At 42.0% G+C, this 24,543-nt stretch overlaps 1 long non-coding RNA gene across 1 annotated transcript; it reads right to left on the bottom strand.

Annotated features, from left to right (window-relative positions):
* LOC137146458 (uncharacterized) lies at positions 1-22,514 on the bottom strand. Its single transcript, XR_010917949.1, has 3 exons — positions 22,372-22,514; positions 21,420-21,654; positions 1-80 (listed from the first exon to the last, which is right to left on the bottom strand). It is a non-coding gene; the product is annotated as an uncharacterized lncRNA (long non-coding RNA).
* Between the last annotated feature and the right edge of the window lie 2,029 nt (positions 22,515-24,543).

Genomic DNA, 24,543 nt, shown 5'->3' on the forward strand with positions numbered 1-24,543 from the left:
TAAAAATCCCAGTATGCCAGTCTTCTCGTCAGGGGTTTTCTCTTCTTCCTGCTAACCAACCATTGTGTCGTGGAGTCTCTCTATGCTTAAATATAGGGAATTATCTATTACAATGTTTCAATATTGATTACCCTGATTTCACTTTAAATGCTTTGTACATCCTAGCAAAAAATAATGGCCTTCTTACCGAGAGTCATATACTGTAATCAACTAGGAAAGAGTCGGGATTGTAATTTAAAATATACATTAAAAAATTCCTTACGTGATCCTTTCATTTAAATTAAAAGACAGAACGTGATTCAAATAATAAGACGCAAGTGAAGACCGTTTTTCCTGGCAAATTAGTAGAGGTTTTAAATGAAACTGAAAAGTGTTAAGGTGGAACACTGACCTTATTAGACCTTAATTATTTTCTCTTGTTATATTACTTGAGCAGTGGATTTTTCCTAGCATATATATGTGTGTGTGTTTTTAAGCAACATACATTTCAGAAATTTTATTTTATGAAAATGTTGCTTCCTGACAACACATCACCTTTATCCTCAAGCAACCCTAGGGGTGCTATCTTCAGATAAAGGCCCAGCTCAGAACGGGCTGGCTGTTTTTGAAAACCCCCCATGAGTTTCCTTGAAATTCAGATTACCTAATGTTTATTTAATCCACTGTTCAGTGTGTGTTGCTCATTTCTCTTTGTGCTCAATCCACAGGTGGTTAGGAGCCTGCTACAGCTGTTAGCAAGGGGAATCAAGGCCTGATTTTTAAAGGCATTCAATGGGAGTTTGGTGCCTAAATACTTTTAAAAATCTGGCTCTTAGCCCTTTCATTCAAGCTGTAGTGGATCATGCTCTCAGATCAGGAGGGACTGGGTTCAATTCCTGATGATGACAAGAGGATGGTCATGATATTCTAAATATCTATTTAGGTATTTACATGGCCCTCGTCACTATAGTATTTGAACGCTTCATAGACATTAATACATTTATCTTCACAGCCCTACAGCAGGTAAATGTTACTCCCCATTTCACATATTCAGAAGGCACCAAGTGCCTTACCCAATGTCACATAGTGAGTCAATGGCAGAGCAGGGAATGGAAACCAGATCTTGCAAGTGTCAGTCTGGCCCATCCTTCCATTCCTATTTGCTCCCTCTGTTCATCTAACACCTGGCTGCTCACCATCTCTTGACACTCTCTCACCACTGCTGGAGCAAGAGCTTTCTCTTTTGCAGCCCATGTTTGAAACGGCCTTGCTGAATCTCTCTCCATCTCATCAACATTCTCGCTCATTTTGAATCACGGTAAAAGATATTTTCTCTTCTTGTATCTGCCTCCCAGTTTCTCTCTCTCTCTCTCTCTCTCTCTCTTTCACTATTCAATCTGTGTTATTGAATCCATATGAAAGAGGCTATGCAAGCTTCAGTTGCATTGTATTGTACATTTACTCCGGTTATTGCCGATCAAGTCTGCAGATGAAACTTGCCACTGCCCTGCATACATTCCTGCTTTACGTGGGTTTTGAAAGCTATGAAGCTAGCAGTGCCAGTCGATATGGTACGTGGCTTCACTGAGCTACCCAGAACATGCAGGGTGAGATTTTCAAAGCTGCTAATGGGTTTTGGACGCCCAGTTTCCATTAATTTCTAATGACTTGAAAGCCCTGCCCTCAATATCTGGAAGTGGTTTCATCCACCCTCATCCTTTAGGGTAATCTTGGTTTCCTTTTCTAAAGGGATTTACTACAACTCTCTAGCAGCCCTGAGGAGCTCTGCAAACCTTTCCACCTCCCATCCAAAACTGGTTGCATGGCAACCATTATTCTCCACTGTAGGAGGACTGGACATGCTTTTCTTCACAGTCAAGCAACGTCACCCCCAAGACAGCCAGATGAGAGACCACGCAGCGACATGAGGTACACCCGCTGCCCTGGGGCCAAGTGCGTTACGTGCACAGTGCTCCCAGCCTGGAAATAAAGATCTTGTCTTGAGTTTAAATCTCTGTGTGGCAGGTTACCACTGCATCGCTCAGCTGCCCAAACCCTTAAGTCATAAAAAAGCTTGAGTGAGCCTGGTTACTAAATTCCTCTTCGTCCACAGAGCAGGTATGGTACAGCAACAGCAAACCCTGCCAGACAACAGGTCTCAGTTAGGAGGATGGCTTTGATAATGGGGACACCTGTTTCCTGGGAACTGGACCAAGAGCGCCAGCTCATGTCACACAAATAACCAAACGGCCTTCAGATGGCAATGACTTCCACTCACTAGGGTGAAATCCACGCCTCTGCAGAGGAGCCATTCACCACGTAAGCCTTATTTTGAGAGTGGTCCACAGGCCTTTGTTCTGGCCCTTTGCTCAAGGGTGAATCTCACCCACTAGTGACTTGGGTCTGGTGACTCAGTAACAAATGCTTCTATCTCCCATGTATCAATCTCCTGTAGCATTCAGGCCTCTGAACTCATAAATCCTAATCATTCATTCATTTTAATGTCATTCATTCCTAAACAAGCAGTGTCAGCTGGAGCAGACAAGGAATCCTTCCTAGGATTAGGGAGAGTTGATGCAACTCTTAATACAGTCATGTAACATCCCAAATGTTAGATAAAAAAGATCAAAAGACCAAATCCACAATTATTTCAATAGTAAATTCTGGGGCAGGAACCATCTTTGGGTTCTGTGTACAGCACCTAGTTCAATGAGGGCCTGATCCATGACTGAGCCTCCCAGTGATATCACAATGCAAATAATAAATAACAATAATAGAGTCTAGGTACACAGATTACAGATTACAGCAGATTACAAATCTCTTGCTTCCACTGGTGACCAGTTACTTGCAAGAATAGTTCCATTGATTTCATTGAGATTATGCCTGTGAGTAACTGTTCCATAGTGGGAGCCTTACCTGGCATTTATGTAGCTTAGCTTTAGTAAACAATCACAGTGATTCAATATTTACGAAGTCTCCTTTCAATAATTATCAAACAGCTGCATTTGTACATTTCTGGACAAGTTATTAAATCATAATTTCAAATTTAAAAGCCAGCTTTAGATATTCGTGCATGTTTAGGATAAGCTAATTTTCATTTTTTATTAAACATCATCCATTAAACACAAGAAAAAATTTTGTAAAAACAACAGAAAACACCATAGGTGTCTTATTGCCCAGCCTGGTGTTACAATGTCTTAAAATAAATCACAAAACATGTAATCACAACAACACAGTTGTCATATCAGGATTAGGCGTCTGAAAAAGCTGTTCTCCAAAGACTGCATCTGAATGCAACTTTGTGTGTGTGCATGCGAAAGTTGTCTGAGCATAGATAACTCACTGACAATGTGTTTTTTCTTGCTACTCTTTATCGTGATCATGGACAAGCACCCTGATCCAAAGCCTATTGAAGTCAAGGCTTTGGATCAGGTCCCACAGAACCAGGATGAATCTTGGTCTTCCAGAAGCAAAAAGAACATAGGTCAAAATTTTAAAACTTGGACATCTAAAGTAAGGTACCAAAGTCAAATCCACTTAGTTTAAGAGACATGATTGTCAGAGGTGCAAAGCACTACAATTTGCATAGAAGCCAATACAAATAATGAGTGATCAACTCATCTGAAAAACCAGGCTGATTAATAAGGGGCCTTATTGTGGATTTAGGCACGCAAATTTGGAAATATTATCCTTTGATATTTCACTTGAAGGGGGAAAAATAACCCTAGGCTAGATAAGGCTTTTGTATGTGAAATTAGTATTTGTTAATGATCCTAAGGACTTATCAGCATCAATGTCGCAGATCCACAGAACAAGTACAGCAAGGGCAAGAGCTTCCCCTTACTACTTTAATAGTTGTACTTCAATTTGGAGGAAACACCCTTACCCAATTAAAAAGTACTACAGTACCCTACAGTACCCACTTGCAGTATTTGGGGCTATTACTATTGAATACTGTTATATTTCTTTAAAGGTAGACCTGAGAGAATAGTTCAGTCTTTATGGCCTATTCAACCCTTGGCTCCTCTGCTAAGACAGATAAAGGGTGCCTGTTAATGCCAAATGTGAAGGTGGCTTTTGCAGTGTGGACTCCTGTCAGCTGGAAATGGCTTAAGAACCACCAAACCCACTGGACAGCTGCCAGATGGCAAGTATTTTTTGGGCACTTCCAACATGTACTTTTTGAGCACGTCTTCATATTCCTTTGCTCTAGCAAAAATCGGACTGTTTCCACCACTTGTTGCTCTTTCCTTCCCCCACCTCCACCAGCCCCACTCCACTCTCCAAGTAGTCTGTCCATATTGCTATGGGCAAAGGCGGAACAAAGGCTGGTGTGCCCTTAGAATGCAACAGGAAATATTTGCAACACGCAGTGTGAATGGGCAGCAAACTGTGCAGCGGATTCTTAATGTTACTGAAGAAGATTAAGTTATCGACACTGTAATATAATGGAAGAGGGATTCTCCAAGCACCAGTTAATAGAACTGTGAAGGAAGGTTGTCTACTGATGGAGGTGAGGGGAGGGAAAAAGTGCTGGGAGTGAATTATGAGATTTACAGAATGGTTTCTATTTAAAAACAGCAACCCCACATCAGATAAGTGTGCTTGAAATTATTTAATTGGTAGGGAAGATCGTGTTTAACTCCAGCGAGCTGAGGGACTGAATGACTATGGGGATGCCTAATACAGAGACTTATTCTCTTAGGCATCCCTGGATAACATGCTGATCAGGTCTGAAGTGAGCTAATGCCTTTGCAGTGTGATAGCTGTAGAGATGGTCTGTGTGAAATGAAGTGAGCTGGTAAAGTGTCTGGTTCCCAGTGGACAGGCTTCATCCTCAAAACATATCACTAAGACTGGCAAAAATGGGTATCCTGGCTGGCAGTCTCAGTGTAGAGGGCAAGGAGCGAATGGACATGTAAGACTGAGCCGCTCGTCTTTAGGGGTGATCTTTGCAGGACAATACGGAGTCATACTGGCAGGGTGTCACCACATGACTCAGACTGCGGCTGCCCAGGTTTTGTGAACAAAAGAGATCTTATTCTGATCAGAGCTGCCAACCTCAGAGCTGTGGGCATTCTCTGCTCAGTGTCTACTGCTGGCTAATTGGTTGACGTCTGGGTTCTGTGGCCCCTCCCTGGCTAGAGCGGGTGGGCCTTCTGGTGCTTTGCTGGACTCCCCACACCAATCCCAATCAACAAATAGGCTGGTACTATCTTAAGCAAATATGTTACTTTAGTAATAGTGGGGAGGTCAGGGTCAAATCAGAGTCCGTCCCAGTGTACACTTGGCTTTTCAGACAGTTTGTGTATTTATTATTCTTATTTAGTATTTAGATTGCAACACTGCCCAGCCCAGGTCACAGCATGCCAGGCACTGTACGAACACATGCAAAGAATTAATATAGTTTCCATGTAGCGACTATTCTTCCCTTTTTATTCTCACTCAGTATCTCATTGAGTTCAGGGGGATTCCATGGGAGAATCACTGTGCGCATGAGTAACTGTTTTGCAGGATTGTGCCTATAATTTATAACACCAAGTACATAAACATGGGACCATAAATCCATTATTCACAGTCATCTTCCTTTGAGAAGGGCAAGTAGTTTTGAAGGATAGGCTGAATTCTGTGCAAGGGTATATTTAAACAGATCCCTCAAGATCTCCTACTTGGAAATGACACACACTATGCTAAAGTGCTCTCTCTGGACACTGTCCTACTTTCTTTGCCTTGTATTCCTAATCTACTTTGGGCAGTTAGCAGGCTGATGAGAAGAGGATTTGCCCATCTCCCCCCAAATGATTTCCATTCTACAGACTATATATTCACTGTGATCAGACTGATTAGTTAAATAAATCATCCCTACCTGAAGATAATCCATTTATGCTTTTTAATTAAACACAATTATCACAATTTGTTCTGCTGCCTGCCAGATTGCAAGGGGAATCTAAGCTGATGGCAAGAAACTTTTGCAAACATGTTTATGTTCAGGGATAAAAAGGAACCTAAAAGTGCTGAAACCACATTTTTGGGTGTGGGGGTGGCACTGAAGATTCTGCGGGAAAAATGCAGCAGTAGGAAATAATTAGGAATATATATATTTTTACTACCAGCTATGTGCCTCTTCTTTTTGTGAAATTCCTTTATCACCAAAGGCACAAGATGAACGTTTCATAAAATAATATTAATACTATACATTGATACAATGCCTTTTATCCAGGACTCTCAATGTGCTTTTTCAGTAGTTAATTAAACACTGTATCACCGTTGTGGGGGGAGGCAAATACTATCCCTATTTTACAGGTCAAGAAAATGAGGCACTGAGAGCTTACACAGCCAGTCGGTTTCAGAGCGCCAGTAACACTGCTGAAGCTGAAGCCAGTGGCCCTTCCTCTGCCCCCCTCTCCCTCCCCACTATCGGCAGGCCCGGATCGTCTCTGAATAGAACCTATGGCATCAATATTACCCTCCCAATACAGATATTAACAACACTTTGCACTTATAGAGGCTTAGACTGTAACATTACAATCATGCCACCATCCCAGAAGCAATATTGTGACTCGGGGAATCATCATTCCCCTCTGCTCTTCAGGGAGGGAAGTAAGGCCAAGATCCTCCATGGTATTTAGGCTTCTAACTCCCATAGAAATCAATGGGAGCTAAGTGCCTAAATGCCTTTGAGGCTCTGGGCTTAACTTACTTTTGGGGATCAGCTCACGGTCCCGTCCATTAGGCCAGCAACACCGGCCAATGAGTCATTGGAGGCACAGGTGGGGCTTGTCTCACTTCAGAGGCCATCTGCAGGTTCCTACATTCCTTGGAAAATCTGGCCCCAAGCGACTTGCACGAAGTCAGAGGTATAGATCTCAGGTCTCCAGATCTATAATTAAGCACACTCAGATTTCTTTGATGTTCAGCCTTCTGCTTAAAATTCACCTCTGTGCATTGGGCCAGCACAAACTCAAGGCACCATGCAAGTCCCATTTTAGCCTTCTAAACAGGGCATGCATGGCATGACTTAAATGTTCGGAACGCGCTGGCCCCCTACACAGGCTGGACGTCACTCCCTGTGAATGGATAGCAGTAACTGGGCCTGGATACTGACCCATCAGCGTTTTTGTTTGTGTGTACACAAATTTATAGTCCTTTTTTCTTTCCAAGACAAGATAACACACGCCTTTTATTTTGTCAGGGGCTTTTATTCAGATCAACTTTCCCTCCACTTGCTTTTACAGAGCGAGACAAGAAATAAGACATAATGAGCTGGGTTTAAATACATGTTAGGGACCTTTTAGTTATTTTAAACCCCTCTGTAGTCCTTCTCTTTTTTCCCCTCCAGCACAATGTATGTAAGTTCAACTGCAAGCAAATACAGCAGACTATGTGCTGTTTGTTTTGGGTTCAATGGCATCTCATTTACACGTGTTAATTGCAACTAATTGGCACTAATTGGATGAACAGGAAACCCTCTGGGAGCACTCATACCTTTAATTTGTAGTAAATATCATTAATTAACATATGCTAATTAGAGCCAATTAACATTGATTAAGGGTTGCCAGCTACTTGGAAAGTACAACTATCCATGTTGTGTTAAGTCAGCACAAAATATGATGCATGCTTTAAGTATAAAGGAAGAATCAAGCTAACATAAGGCAGCATCTGTGCTGAGTGTTTGTTCTGGGTCTTCTCTGAATGTGTATCATATACAATGCATTTTGAGTCTTTATACGATTAACAGGGTGAACATAGCACAGTGGAATCCTGTTGGAACCAATATTCATTGAGTGAATCAATGTGCTAATAATCACGTATCTCAAACCCAAATATAGTTTTGGGAAGAAAATGCATCTCTAGGATGTGTCTTTGCCAACAAAAGCACCTGAGAAAATCATGCATTTTCTGGGCACCAGAGAAGTTAGTGTAGCAACAAGTAAATTCCTACAGTAAGACTTGTTAAAAGGAACATCTGTCCTTCGGATGAAATGTTAAACCACAACTCTTTCTGCCAGCATGTGGTGGTATTCAGAAGAACTGGCCAGGGTTCAGGTGTAATGATCCACCATGACAGGTTGTCAGCAAGGATTGAACCCATGTTGACTTTCTGCTCTAAAACAGCTGCCTCTATGCACTTAAAAAAGTGATTCCATTGATTAGTAGCAGTAAGAGGTTCATATCTGCTACCTGGGTGACACACCACAGTTAATGAAGGACACAGGGATAAATCTGAATCTAATAGCTCTCCATTTTGGTAAAATGGATTCTGTTTTACAGCTCTTAATCTGTTTTACCAAACATAATAGGGTTGTAGGTGGGCCCTGAAGACCAGATCCTGCACACTTTACTCAGACAAAACTCCTGGTGTTGTCTGAGGAAGGTCTGTAGCATTTGGTCCTAAGTATCTGGAGAGTCACTAAGATGGATCCAGTGCTTTGCATGGACTCTGGGGATTGGTAGGCATGAAAATAATTTAAAGCCAGTTTTACCCCAATGTTGGACTTGTGCTGAGTATATCTCAGCTGGTCCAGAGATTATGGATCACTGCCTTTCTGGGATCTAATCCATTCCTTTGTAAAGTGCCTTGGAGTATTTTGAGTAGAAACAAGTTTTATGCTATGATGTACGTATTTAAACATACCAAACTAAAAGGTGTGATGTAATATCATGTAAGTCCCTTAAGGTTCAATTCTTCTGCAACTGAAGTCAATAAGAATTTCACATTTGACTTAAATGAAAACAGAGTTTGGCCTTCAAAGAGTAAGTACCAATATATAGTGTTTGTGCAGGAACACTTGCTAAGGCAGGCCTCTGCTGTATTAATTAACAAGTACCCACAATTATAGTAGTGCCTGATAATGATGTTTTTGTAGATGGTAGGTCCTAGTTTGCCTTTTATCGTTTGCTATTCGCAGATCATCAACACGTCAAAATTCCAGCATCTGTTCCCAGTATCTGAGTTGGCCTCCCGAAGATACTGCGAACCAATATCTGTTATTTTAATTACCAAAGACTAGCAATTTTGGGGGCTATCAAAATACAAATGAGTCAATCACTGTAGATTTAAGTTCAAATACCTCCTGCTCTCCTGAAGCTGCTGCACTGAAATTATTAGCAACCTGTTTACTCCGCTGTTTACCCTTTTATTATCTGTTAAAACAACCACTTATCAATTTAAGTAAAAGGAGAGAGAAAAAAAGCTCTTAATCTCAATGAACACCTGCGAGGCGGCCCGATTCAGACTGACATCAGGTCTGTTTACCAATTTACATGTTTCTAAAAGGATTAGCCTTTGATGTAAGAAGGAGGGCAAAGGTTTTGACAACACAGGAAAAGGGGAATTCCAAATTCCAAAGTTTTATATGTTAATAACTTATTTTGTTTAAAAGTCTAGAATCCTTTAGAATAGGAAAAGTGTGTGTGTGTGTGTGCGTGTAGGAGGAGGATTTAAATGGGAGTAAATTCTTATCATGCTTTGTTTTTGATGGCTTCTTTCCTCTTTACTCAGCTAAGGCTTGTCTACACTAGAAAGTTTTATCAGCAAAAGTTCTGCCAGCAGAGTGCCACCAATAAAACTATTTCAGAGGACCGCCCTCACATTTAGTCGCATCCATCTAGCATCAAGTTGTAGCAGCAAAAGCCAGATGGCATTCTAGGTAGGCATCCCAATGTCCTCTGCCCCACATTCAGGTGCACTGCCTTGTGAGAAACTGTCACAGTATATTGTGGGATATCCACATGCTTCTCAGGGAACTGAGAACTATGAGGACAGGGACTCTCTCTTATTGTGTTTGCATAACACCTAGCACAGTGAGGCTCTGGACACTGCTACAGTATAAATCAATGCTAGTATAAAATTAGAGACTGAGCCCATACTGCAAAATCCAGATTCAAATTTCAATATCACAAAGTTTGAAACGTTTGGATCTGGGGTTTTGAATTGTCCTATTACACTAATGAATGGCCTGTTGCAAAATCTGTTCAGATGTCGTTGGATTTCGATTCATCCCTATAGTTTGGGGGCATTTGAATTAAGGCCATCTCTACATAAAACACATTTTTAGAGTGTCTTTCATGCAAACCTTACCCTCAAATGCTTTACACAGTTAAACAACATGAGACAGAGAGAGACGACAGCAAAGGTATGGGAAAAGACATTCCCATTCCAAAAGTGCCTCAAATCCAGGTTTTAGAGCCTGATCCAAAGTCCACTGAAGTCAATGAGAGTCAAACAAACAACGTAGGAAAGAAGGTAGATGCTTTTTCAGAGTTCTCTCTCAAAGAGCTCACTTGCTCTTTAAAGGCCTCAGTAGAACAACAATACTGAAGAGAGATGAGGGTCATAAGCATTGTATTTTTTTTTTTAAGCCTCGAGAGAGACATATGAAACAATAGGCTAAAAAAAAAAATCATTGGAAGAAGCTGCTGTCCTCTCAGCATTTCAAGAAAAAGCCACCTTCATTTCACTCAGTGCTGAAACTTCATCTTGTCCATTTCAACCGTCTGTGAAGTTAACAAAGAAATGGGTATTTCTGTGTCTTCTGCTGCTGGTGGACATAGAAGTGGCTGAAGCAAAGTAGTTAAAATAGTTGATAATTTGCATTGTGTGTGTGTATGTGTGTGTGTGGGGAGGGGAGGGTATTCACCCAGCTCCAGATAAAAACTGTACAACACACATGGCGGGTGGGGGGAGGGGGAGAGGGCAGGAAATCTGTGACCAAAATGTTCAAAAGTGACCTCCAATTTTGCAGGCCACACTCGTGCTCTTTTGGAGTTGTGGCCCAAGTTTTTTTCAGGACCAGATTTTCAAACAAACATTCAGTACCCACAAGGAGGGATAGAGTTCAGCTCTTCTGAAATTCCAGACATTATGGAGGTGTCTAAATGGGAGCGAAGTTCTTTTGAAGTTTGGCCCTGATTGTGAGTCCTGACATATGCTGAAAACAAACACCCTGGAGCCTCATTTTGGTGCTGAACACCTGGAACTCCAAGCAAAGTTAATGGGAATGATGTCAACTCAGTACCTCTAAAAAATCACCTCTGGGCATCTCAAAAGTTGATCTCAAAATTTGAGGCAACCGAAATTAGAGGCCACTTTTGGAAAGTTGGCTGCATGTGTTTTTGTAGTTCTACAGAAATGACTATTGAAACTGGATATCACTGATACAATACCAGAAAGCTGCCACTGTTGCGCTAAGTTTATTTAAAAAAAAAAAAAAAAAAAAAAAGGGACATGTATCCACTCCCTGAATGAGAATGAACTCGCTATTTCATTAGGTCTGTTCCATCTGTAATTACTAGGACTCCTGAATCAGTATTCCCGACCAGGGTTTTAAATCTGAGTTTACAGTATCTATGGAGTGTTGTCAATAACGTTTACAGTGAATTAATTACTGAAGCGATTTTAATTTATTTTCATTAATTATAATCTTATTAACCAATTAATTAAATCCAAATACAAGATGCAACATTGTTCAGTGCTACACCCTGATAAGCAAACAAGCAACATAATCATACTTTCTGTAAATCAAAATGATGATTAAGAAGGATGTGGGACCTCAAGTTTGTTCTAGGAAAATTACGTTACTTTGTTCCTAGAGATGTGCAGGTTGCCAAATACCAACTGCTGTCAACCACTAATAAGCGATTAGAACTGCATGCTTGCTACAGAACCTGGTGGGCCAAGCGAATGCATATATTACAGTACTATATTTTGGCACAATGACATTTTCAAAACTTCTGAGTGAATTTAGATGCCCAGTTCCAAATCCCAATTTGTACTGGGTAACCAAATAGAGCTGTGTGGGAGCCAGAGTTTCCATTTTGTAGGAATTATCATGATTTTGCCATTTGTTTTCTTCCAAATTAGAAGTAAAAAAAAAAAAAAAGTGACGTTTCCTGTGGTATGAAATTTTCACAAAAAATTAAATTTTGGGTCAACTGAAATGTTTGTTTCATTTCAATTTTGACTTAAAAATGTTTAATAAAAAGTTTCAAAATGAGAAGTCCATTTTTCCATTCTAAAAATGTCAAATATTTTGACCTTATTGAAGGTCAGAATTTTTCTAGAAATGGGATTTCATCAAAACTGACACATTCCCACAGGAAATTGTGGTTTCAGTGAAATGCATTTTCTGACAGAAAAGCATTCAGTAGGAAAATTTTCAACAAATTCTACATCCAAATCTTTTCAGCGGTGCTGAAAATCTCAGCCACTATATGAAAGCAGGCAATGCAATTTACTTAATATGTAACATTTCTAATAAGCAACATCCTCTGTGCTACTGTATACCACACAATCATCTTCTCCAGAATTCCTCAAACAGCAATCGACTAATTCTCAGGGAGGGGCAGGGAAGTAGGAGTATTTAACCACAATTTTTATATATGTGTATCAAAGAACTAACCTGGAATGAAAATCATCACTTTCAAGAGGGCTATGCACCACCTAAGTCCTATCTTGAGAGCTAAGTGGTACTGTAATGGGATGTTTGCCGAGTGTGTGTGCTTGCACTCTCTTAGTCTGCAGTGACCTCTGTCAGTGGTTTCTCAGATGGGTTTTCAGCCCTTTGGCCAAGTCACACACAGTCTGTAGGTGAAACAGACTCTTCTAGAATATACAGTCCAACAAGGGCTTATTGCAGTACCCCTCCATTGGAATGTCTCTTTAGTCCTCCCCGGGCTCAGTCTTTAAACAATCCCAGCCCTGGTATGGGGCTGTACCCCCATGGCTCCCTCCCTATAGATACTGTCTTCACCCCTTCCCTGGGCCTTCTTGTCCCCCTTCCTCAGGGCTTAAGCCACTCCCCTAGTTGCTGGTAGGGGGGACCCGGGACCGCCCTCTACTCTGGGTCCCAGCCCAGGGACCTATGAATAGCATCCATGAGCCACTGCGTCCCCTATGCCCATGAGCCACTGCGTCCCCTATGCCCATGAGCCACTGCGTCACTATGCTGCTACAGGTCCAGGGCCAGCAGCCTCAGTACCTTCGCAAATGCTTCACCCTTACCATAGAGTTGAAGTCTTTTACTCAGTCCCAGCAGCCAGCCAGGAACTCCCTATTGCTCCCCTGGTCTCTGCCAGTAACTGATCTGTCCATGGTCCTGCCACCCCTTCTGCCAGACAGGAACACAACCCTCTCTCCTCCAGCTCCATGCAACGACTGACTGGAATTCATCTGGTACAAGCCGAAATTGGCCACTCCAGTGTAAATTAGCAATCCCGGCCCATTAGTGCATCCTCAGAATGCAGGATCATCTGGGGATGAAAAACCACAGCTGCCAATCATTCAGCATTGAAAAAATATCTTATTCCTTGATACCCCCAGAAAGCAAAAGAGCCAAATTCAAATGGATTGTCTGGATGCTAAATAGCACATTCCTCCCCTTCCTCCTCATCCCATATTCTTTCAGGGCAGTGTTTGCAGTATGATATTCTTAGGTTGGCATCATCGAGCTATGAGAAAATCAGAAACATTCTAATGTATACAAGTATGTGGACTCCTTGGGAACAAAAAGTCCACTTCAATGAACATCCTTATTGCTTGCAAATTCAGTATCTTTTTTTATTCTATGCCCAGCCTTACAGTCCAGGCCACCTATGTGCACACACGCACACACCCTTACCCCCATATTTGGTCCTGCCTCAGCTCAAGTCCTTTCTAGTCCTACTTTGCTATGATGCTACGTTTTATTTATAGATAGATAGAAAAGTGTCTGTCTGTCTGTCTACTATTACACCCGCCCCCCATATTTACTGGTTTGTATATTCATGTATATGCCCCTTAATTGTTCTAGTAGCTAAAGAATAAACACATCCTACCCCTTCCCCTCTCCTCCTTTGCCTAAGACTACATCCACTTGATAGTTTTCCAGTTCTGACATTTCAAACATGCAATGCCATATGTATTGCTGCTTTCAGGTAATTATCACGTAAAATTAGACTAGTCTTGTACATGAAAATAGCAATTAGCCAAGGATTGAAGGTCAAAGAGAGCTCATTTATAGAGTCTCTAACAAAATGTTAAGTGTAAATGTGTGTCAGATGGTCCAGGATGCTGGATTATATGGGGTCATGACAACGGGGCTGAAGTGTCATCAAGTACGATGTAACCAGTCTGTTGGACACAGCAGTACAATCTGGGACTTATCTCTTTCATCCTTATCAGAGCCTGTGCTAAATCTAGGACATGGCCTTAAAGGAGTTTCTGCAAAACAGTAAAATAAATAAAAGCCCACTGTTTTCCTTGCAATGATTTTTTTAAAGCGCAGCTCTGAGAAGCTGAAACTGTTTTATTGCCACACACCAAGTATGACGAGCTCTGTCCGATCATTCCTGTCATTCTGTCTAGGATTTAGTGGTGGCGGTTATGGGGTCAATTGCACAGTGCATTAGAGCATTCTTTTTGTTTGCTTAGAATCACTTTTTGTCTGGACCTTGCATGGTGGAAGACAACAAGAGCCGCTGCTCCCCTTGATCCCCTTGCTTCGCAGCCACGCACTATTGCAGTCCGAATGCTTTCCCACAGGCTGCTCTTTGCTAGCACTCCCTCTGAGGTGCTAGCCACCAGCAGGAGGTGGGGAGGTTGTGGAAATGTGACTCTGCACCAGCCACAGGAATGGACCAGCTGCAGAGTAGGGTCCGTGTTGCTTTCTCTTAAGGACTGGTACAGTGGGCTCACTCTCTGCCATCTCTGTTCCACCTGGAGCCCCCTACTTGGGCTGTGGGACTCTGCACCATCCATAATAAGGGCTCTTGGTCTAATGGCACAATCTGTCCCTGATGAAGGGTAACTTCAAACCAAATGCAAGCAAAGCTCATTGTGACACGTCATAGTACGATAACAGTGCAGGGAGGAATATTGCTTTATGAGGGTAAGAAGCCTTGTGGCTAGAGGGGAAGCAGTAGATGTGGTATATCTTGACTTTAGTAAGGCTTTGACCTCCTCATAAACAAACTAGGGAAATACAACCTAGATGGAGCTAATATAAGGTGGTGTAACTGGTTGGAAAACCGTTCCCAGAGACTAGTCATCAGTGGTTCATAGTCAAGCTGCAAGGGCATATCGAGTGGGGTCCTGCAGGGATCAGTTCTGGGTCTGGTTCTGTTCAGTATCTTCATCAATGATTTAGATAATGGCATAGAGAGTACACTTATAAAGTTTGTGGATGATACCAAATTAGGAGGGGTTGAAAGTGCTTTGGAGGATAGGATTAAAATTCAAAATGATCAGGACAAATTGGAGAAATGATCTGAAATAAATAGGATGGAATTCAATAAGGACAAATGCAAAGTGCTCCACTTAGGAAGGAACAATCAGCTGCATCCATACAAAATGGGAAACGACTCCTAGGAAGGAGTATTGCAGACATGGATCTGGGGGTAACAGTGGATCACAAGCTAACAATGAGTCAACTGTGTAACACTGTTGCAAAAAAAGCAAACATCATTCTGGGATGTATTAGCAGCAGAGTTGTAAGCAAGACACGGGAAATAATTCTTCTGCTCTACTACATACTGAGTAGGCCTCAGCTGGATTATTGTGTCCAGTTCCGGGTGCCATATTTCAGGAAAGATTTGGAGAAAGTCCAGAGAAGAGCAACAAAAATGATTAAAGATCTGGAAAACATGACCTATGAGGGAAGATTGAAAAAAACTGGCTATGTTTAGTCTGGAGAAGAGAAGACCAAGGGGGGGACATGATGACAGTTTTCAAGTACATAAAAGATTGTTACAAGGATGATGGAGGTAAATTGTTCTCATTAACCACTGAGGATAGGACAAGAAGCAATGGGCTTAAATTGCAGCAAGAATGGTCTGGGTTGGACATTAGGAAAAACTTCCCAACTGTCCGGGTGGTTAAGCACTGGAATAAATTGCCTAGGGAGGTTGTGGAATTCCATCACTGGAGATTTTTAAGAGCAGGTTAGACAATCACCTGTCAGGAATGGTCTAGTTAATACTTAGTTTTGCCATGAGGGAGGGGCTGGACTAGATGACCTTTCAAGGTCCCTTACAGTTCTATGATTACTGAGTGTTTTAACTGTGACATTCACTCAACCAGTCATCAGATTGCTGACTTAAATTACGTAACACCTGTGGCCCACCTATTCTAGAGTCCTATTCCCTGACAGTATCAGATGCTTCAAAGTAAGATACAAAGAAACCTGCAAAGGTCTGTTATGGAGTAACCCACCCATGGCTGAAGTTTCTTCCTAACCCCAAGCGGTTAGTGGTTGAAGAGTATCTATTGCTGTCCAAAAAAGTCTCTCTTTTGAAAATGCTTGAATCAAATATACAAGGTAAAGGATCCAGTTCACAGTTTTTTAGTATGTTCCAGATTGGGAGTTTCAAAAGAGGAGTTAAGCACTCAAAATCCCATTTACTAACTCTCTTAGTCCCTTTGAGAATCTGAGCCTTTAATACTTTGTTCATTTAGGGCCTGATCCTGTCCTCATTGAAGCCAAAGGCAAAGCTGCCATGGACTACAGCTGCTCAGGGTCAGGCTTTTAAAATCCATGCCCAGCCAAGCGAAAGGCAAAGGGCAGGCTCTTTGTGGGCCCTATGAGAAAATTAGATGTTTTTCTGTTTCTTCCTGTGGTGTCAGAGAGAGAAAATTCTAACAGAAGTCACAAATGTATGCGTCTGTGTGCATCTTTTCTCAATTTGCCTCGGGTGTTTGAGGACACAAGCACTCAGAAACCTGATTTGCCCCCTTTCCCCCTGCCCCTGTACAATATTATCTCACTTTCCAAGTGCACTTAAATGACTGCGGATGGAGCACAAAAGCAAGACAACATTAGAGGTCTGTGTCAGAGCTATTATTGAACGAGCTCCACTCATTCACTGACAAGAAAGGAGAGCATATTGGAATCAGGTTTTTAAAATCTTGCATGATTTTATTTCTTCCCACCAGTATAAATATTTACCCCTCCCCTATGTCATTACAAATCCATAATATGGTTTGATCTCAATAGGTTAAGATTCTTTCTAAAATACAATGTAAAGGAACCGCATCCACTTTCAGTTCTGGAATACTCAAGGCGCTTCTGAATGTCACACCCTTTTTAAGCATTTATCCCATGTCACCATTACCAATGCCATTTTCCTATGGTACATTCAAATGCATTTCAGCATGGTTCACTTAAGAATCCTTTAATGCATTTCCGTGGCAATGTACAAGGCAGATGAAGGGAATGGAGCTGGAGCATTTGCTGGATAAATGTTAAACATTTTTCATAGGATCCCCCCAACCTCTTCTTTTTTCCTCATCTCTTAACTCACCCTCTTTGTTTCTCCTCTTCCACCCCACTCCATTTTTGACCGCAACGTCTCTGCGGTTCTGTGCCCTGACTGACAACTTTGCCCTGAGCCCTGCTCTGTGTTCAGTCAATAGAGGGAGCCAAACAAAGACCATACCCTCAGCTCTTAATTTCCAGGGTAGGGACTAAAGATGTGGAGTTCTAGAAATGAACTCAGTTTCCATTCCATCTAAACTTGGTACCAATCGCCAAAGCACTAAGACTATTAGTGGAGAATGCTGTAGGGCCTGATTTTCAGAAGGGCTAAACATCCACAACTCCAGCTGAAGGCAATGGAAGATGTGGGTGTTCAATACCTTGGAAATCTGGACCATGGAGGGTGGGTTTTTTTTTGTTTTTTTTAAGTATGTGATGTCAGTTAGAGCTGCCCTATAAATCCACTGGTGTCAATGAGGTTATTCCAGATTTACACCAATGTACTAAAGAGAAAAATTTGACCCAATGGAGTTACACTGGATTTCCACTGGTGTGGCTAAAAGCAGAACCTGGCCCTGTCTCTTCAGAGCAGTTCTTTCTAAATGAGCACAGACCATCCCTCCTACCACAGAAAAAGAATGAATGAAGGTCTGAAACTTCTCTAGCTCTTTCATTTCCCCCTCCCTCCCCAGTGTCACTGTATTCCAAGCTCATAACCTCTATTTCCTCCTTGAAACCCAGGTCATAGCGGTACTTAGCTAAATTATATAACTGCAAACAAAGTGTGACAGCTTTATTTGTAATTATACTGCATTTAAAGGAACAAGATGAGCTTAATGAGTTAATAAAGTGGCTGCCTGTCAAAGCGCTCCTGTTTTGCATAGAAGATCTCCAAGGTCCCTTCAGCCAGCCATTCCGGGCTCATGAATATGCAAGGCCTGTCAAGGAGGTGAAGCAGGCTTGCCATAGCAACCAGTCTGCAGGTAGCAGTTTGAGTCCAGCTGCCCCCAGAGGTCCCAGAAGGCTTGTATGAAGTGAAGACTTGTGAGAAGCAAGCATTTTGTCTCCACACACTTGACAAAACAAAGACAACTCACTCCTCTGGTTTCATGCCACATTTTTTATTCATAAACAAGCTGTTGGCTGTAAAGACATGATAAAGCTCAAGCTCAGAGGAGGCTGGCAAACATTTGAATGCAAATCCTCAGCTGCTACAAATCCGTCCTATTATTCAGCCGATTCCCCCCCCCTCTATTTTTGTCTTATGCTAAGCTAGGCAGGATCCCAACTAGAGATATGTGATAAAGTCTGATCAAGGCAAAAAAAGTCACTGGCATAAAAATTAAAAGGTTTGTATGGGGAAATGGGAGGGGGGTTAGTGTGGGAGGAGAGTGAGAGAGGAAGAACAAAGGATATAATTCTGCTGTGTTCTTTCTCTGGCAGTTTAAGGTTTAGCTCCACGTGCAGACTATTGAGTTTTGTGATTTTTTTAAAAAAATTTTTGATTGCCATTTTGCCATGGCCAGGTAGATTTCCTTCATAGGACACGAGGGGGAATACTTTATATGAATAAGGCCCAGGGAGCAACTGGAATTGTATTGTTGGTAAGATGCAGCCAAAAATAAATAAATAGATTTTTTTTAAAAAATCCAGAAATGCCACACAAATTACAAGATCAATTAGCTAACCCTACCCTGCACCCAAGTTTAGAACTATAGAGAGAATAACCAGAACCAAAACCAACAACAACAAAAAAGGATTAATAAACACAAGACCTAGGAGTTCTCTTATACTAGAATAGGTAACTGTGATAGTAATTTTTCCTACCTACATCCCCTACCATTTCAATGGATACATACATTGCATTATTATATTATTTGAAATATGTAATCCAGACCATCAGTTAACATGCTTTTGAGCTTTAGAGAGGAAGGATACTTGGTCCAGTGGAGAAGCTACTAGATTGGGAGTCTGGGTCCTGATCCAGCAAAGCATTTAAGCACATGCTTATTTTTAAGCAAGTGATTGGCCCAATGGAAGCCATCGCTGTTGAATGCTGTAAAGCATTTTTTTTGCGCGAACTAGTCCTAAGTCAATGATGTGGGCCTCACATATTAAAAGGAAACAAGTAGGAAAAACTGGCTTCTGAGGGCATCTCTCAAAGAAATTATTTTAGGAGACATTTATACTACAAGGAAGGACAAACAAAAGGACTGTGAGGTTATTTGATAGTGAGTTTGGCAGCTCTGGTTCTGGTTGATAGAAATGTTTGCATTTTTGGTATAATTTTGTAGTGCTAGGAAATCATCTGCTATTAGGGTATTACAAGATACCATAGATTCTCTACAGAGAGGAAACAAGAAATCATTAAGCCCAAACAATAAATAAAAGCCTAGAAGTTATTATAAAAATGACAGTGCACAAGGCCTTCTTGCAAAGCAAATATGAATGATTTCAGAATTCGTTTTTTTTAAATGAAAAGTTCTGAATTCTGCATACAGAGCTCTCTGTCACACATTAACTGCTGTCTGCCCGGCTCTGGTCCAACCCTGCTTTATACATAGTGGAGTAATGAACATAGGTATTTTCTGCAAGTTTGGAAGCAAACATTGTTTGAGAGAGAAAAAAATGGATGGCTCTTGGAAATGTTTTATATGTTTTTTTAAAAAAATCCACCATCAGCCTATTTCTTACAAATTCTAAAATTCCACGGCCTGATTTTCAGAGGTGCGAAGCACCTACCAGCTCCCACTGACGTCAGTTTTGGCACCTCTGAAAATCAGACCCAGTCAGTGGATTATGATGCAGTCTCTACTTCCCATTAGTTCAACAGTGAAAAGAGAAAAGTAATCAGATGTAGATAACATACTGCAGTATAGATTAAAGCTAGGAAAACTACTTACACCAAACAATTTACCCAACCAGCGTAGCCTTTTATTCTCACAAGTCACCCATGAGCAGACTGATTTTTATGAATTTATCTATCATTCATAATTGTTCACACATTTTTTTGGGGGGCGGGGAGGGGGAGGGGTGGGAAACGACATATATTTCAGCCCATTGGCTGTTTGCTAACTGCTCCCTCTGAAAATCTATTATGTCACGCTGTGTGATTGGTCACCTAAGTCACATGGCATTGTTTCCACTCTCTGATTGGAATGCAAGCTTGCTAAGCCGAGGGTGAGCACTTCCGGTATGAATAGCAAATGTTCATATCATGCACTGATGCACTCGTTAGCACATGAACGTGGGCATTTGCACAAAGAACAGCCTTTCCTCACTCTTTGGGAGAACAAACACCCACTCATGAATACTTGTGAAAAAGTGAACAAAAAGGGGTGTGAATATGGCTGGACTGAAAAGTGACTAAGAATTGGCAAAAATGTTCAAACAATTTCCTCTCTCCTTTCCTCAGTTCTATCTGAAACAGGCCCCAATTCAGGAAAGTATTTAGATATATGCTTAACTTTAAGCCTATACTTAAGCACATCCCATTGATTTCAATGGGGTTTATGTGCTTTCCTGAATCATCACCATACATGTGGCTCTTCTAACTTATTTTCCTAAGGGGGTTGTTTATATTCAATGGAATAAACTTTATCCATTTGGCTGGCAAACTGGTTACTATTGCCTGCCGAGGCCAGTCCTTCAGACTGGGAATGGAATAAATAGCACATTCCCAACTCTCAGTGCTGGCTCACTATTCCCTCACTGTCACTTTTGGCAAAGCCCAGGTTTCTGGCATTTGTGAGCCAATCAATGCAGGGCCCCCGGTTGTCAGCAAGAGGAGATTTAATTCTAATCTATATTGACTGCTCACTTCTTTGTCTGCCAATTTACATCATGAACTTGTCTTAAACAATGATGTGGGTCTGTCAGGTTCTCTCACATTAATCTATACCAGTGGGTCAAAATCTCTGAGTTCTTGTTAATGTCCATTCATACGAAATACAAGTTTAACTGTTGGAAAGGGACTGAAATGCATCTGTCTTAATGTTTATCCATTTCCATCTGGGATCTGCTAAAACTCTGATAATGCCTTCAATTTTCAACAGTAGAGAGATGATTTACTGTGGGTTTTTTTAAAACACTCATTAAAAAAACCTTTACACATACTATATATAAAAAAAATGGAAGGAAGGAAGGCTTCTGCCTAGTGCTATAGCAGAAAATATTTCAGTAAGTTAAAAAAAATTTAAATCCATTTACATTTTATGCATTTCCAATTTCATTTCACTCAGAGTTTGATAACACCACATGGATTCGTACAAGATTCTTCTTTCTCACAGCTAACTTTTCTTTTTCTTGATTTGGGATCCAGCTTTGAAGGTGTAAAGCTATATTTCTGCTGTTAAAGTCAATTCCATCATGACAACAGACTGTGATGGCACCAGCACAGGATTATGACTTGGTAGCAGGATGAAGCAGGAGCAGACTCCAGGTGCTAAGGATAGACCCAAACAAAAATCCTGGGGCTAAACGGCCTATAACTTCAGGAAAGTTTTGATTCAGATCTGAACTTTGAGGCTAAGGCTCCATACTAGTTGAAGCCAACATGAGTTCCTTCTTACCCTGAGGGCTGGCCCGAGTTCAGTAGGCTTGCTTCTCCTCTCCCTTACACCAGCTTTACCCTACAGCCTTGCCACTGACTTTCCCTGCAGTTCCTCCCCATTTATGCTGGTGTTAGTACAGAACCAGACCCTAGGTTTTTAATTCCAAACTACACCTGATTTAATAGGGATGAAACATCCCACAATGGAATGTTGCATCATGGTTTGTGTGCTATGAAATGACATTGACCCATCAGGACAAATTTGGCAACTTGATCTCCTCCCTCCCATGGGCGGTGTGTGCACCCCCTTTTCAGAAAGGCTAGCCTCTGCCCTGCCCCTTCTGCCTGAGGTCTTGCCCACTTTGCCTCTTCCACCCCCTGCTCTTGCTGACTGGCGGGTGCACAGAGCAGTTCTGAGCCTGGGTGGCCCCAAAAAAGCTCTTGAGCCCCACCGTGGGCTGCATGCAGCAGGGACGGGGGGGGGGGGATGGGGAGGAATGAATAGCAGCAATGGGCATTTGCATCCCTTTCACCTGCTCACAATGCTGCTACGATTCCCTGGGCCACTTCTTCATGGCCCCTTCACATTCACAAATGCTTCATTCTTACTGTAGAACTGAAGTCTTGTATTCAGGCCCCGCAGCCAGTCAGGAGCTCCTTGTCCACTCCCACAGACCCTGCCACTACTTGGATACTGCTTTGTCCACAGTCCTGTAGCTCCCTCAGCCAGCCAGGAACACCATCACACTCTTCCAGCTCCAGGCAGCAACTGCCTGACTCTGGCTCTGTAGCTCCTTTTATATGGCCCTCCTGGGCCCTGACTGGCTGCTCCCTGCAGCCACTCTAGACTGCTTGGAGGATCTCTCTACTGCTCCTTTCTGGACAGGGTGTGGTGCAACCCTGAGGCCTCCAGGAGGGGAGCCTGGTACACCGTCACAGGTCCCTTGAGATGTCTGGCCCAGTGACAGTTTGGAGGTCTAAAGAAAAGCTCCTTTGTTCCAGAACTGGGTCCCAAAGAAAGAAATGGCATTACTCAACATTCTTTGGTATGTGTTAAAAAAAAAAAAAATAGAAGCAAAATGTTATCATTAAACTTCCTTTCACTCCTCAAAGTTTATGGCTACAACTGAAAGGAACAATCCCAAAAAGGAAAACCAAAGTATTACTAGTGACTTTTCCCCACAGAGGCTCAGTACCTGTATGTGAGCAACTGCATTTCAATCTCTCTCTTCTCTCCCATATTTCCTCGATTTCTTTCTATGGTGCTAACATTCCCAGCCATGATAGTCAGTGGGTTAAAAATAAAATCCATATTGGATTCCAAAGTCCTTGGCTCATTCCCCACTCTAACAAGTTAAAAAAACCAGAATTCCCATCCAGAGCAAAAGCATCGCGACTTCGCTCTGCCCAGTTACACATGACCTGCATCACAACAACTAACTCCAGCATCTGAAGAGAAATCAGCATCTGGCTCATCATTCCATTTTCTATAGCTTACTGAATATTGGTGTGCGAAGGGTGGAGGTGGAAACGTGGACAAGGTTTTGGTTTAACTGATGATTTGACAAACATGTTATTAAGCTTTGAAGCGTAGGCAGAGCATAGACCTACACATATTTTGATAACGTGGTGTGTCAGCAGCTGCAGAGACTGAATGATTAGACTGGGGATAGTGGCACTTGTCTGTAGTTCATTTAAGCATTGCTACTTGCTGCTAACCAAAGTTTGGAGGTGGAGTGGGGGGAGGGGAAGGCATGGAGGGATGTACTGAGAGAGAGAGAGAGAGAGAGAGCGAGACAGTGAGGTGTGTGTGTGTGTGACTTGCATTCTATCACTGATTTCTGATTGACTTTGGATTGTGAGCATTTAGGTTACAATTTACAACTGCACCTGACCCCAGTCTCTGTGCTTCCAAAAGCTACATCCAGAATGCACTGCTTGGACCATGACTGCAGCCCATAAATGTGATTTATAGGCAGCCTTTAGGGAGAGACACTACCTCTCAGTATCAACTCATTGCACCAGATGGACTGTCTGCTCCTTCAGTGATAAGCTTGGATGGTGACTTAGGTGACCACTAAACGCTAAGGCATATCTCCCTTGATTTCCCCTCTCTCCCTAATACAGCTAGCTGGTTAGATGTTTGCCACCTGTCAAGAGGAGCTGGAGATTTAAAAATAGGTTTCTGCTCTCAGGAATTCAAAAATATGAAGCATTCAGCTCTAAGAGAAAGAAGGTGCAGAGCAAAAGCACCCAGTTTCATCGAGAAGAAAAGTCCCAACCTCCCTGTGCTTCAGTTTGCCAACTGAAAAAGGACATAATTATTAACCTACCTCACACAGAGGGAGTTGCAAGGCCTAGTTCATTAGCGCTTTCCAAATGATTTGAGATCCTTGGGGGAAAAGTACTGCAAGTGACATTATTATTCATATAAAGCAGCCATTGCTGAGAATTTTAGCTAGAGATGGCCACAAGGACCGTCCACTATGTTTCCCTCACCCACTTCACTACATGCTGCTATGCCCTTACCCGGGCCAGCCTGAAGCTCAGTTTCTTGTACCAACAGAATAGAATTAAAAAGTGATGGGGCCACTGGGCATGATGGTGACTTTTGAACTTGGGTTCTCTCAGCGTGTGGGGATATGAGGAATGGTGTTAGTGCCAGCAGTAGGTCAATCCGAGATTGCGAAGATTACCAATGACCTGTGTGCTTCTCCTTTTCTAGAGAGAAAGGTTGCTCTTGTGATTGAGATCTGGAATGGAGATCAGGGTTCAATTCCT

This window comes from Emydura macquarii, unplaced genomic scaffold (assembly GCF_026122565.2).
Source record: "Emydura macquarii macquarii isolate MOO-44397 ecotype Brisbane River unplaced genomic scaffold, CSIRO-AGI_Emac_v2 contig_450, whole genome shotgun sequence".
Taxonomy (NCBI): domain Eukaryota; kingdom Metazoa; phylum Chordata; order Testudines; family Chelidae; genus Emydura; species Emydura macquarii.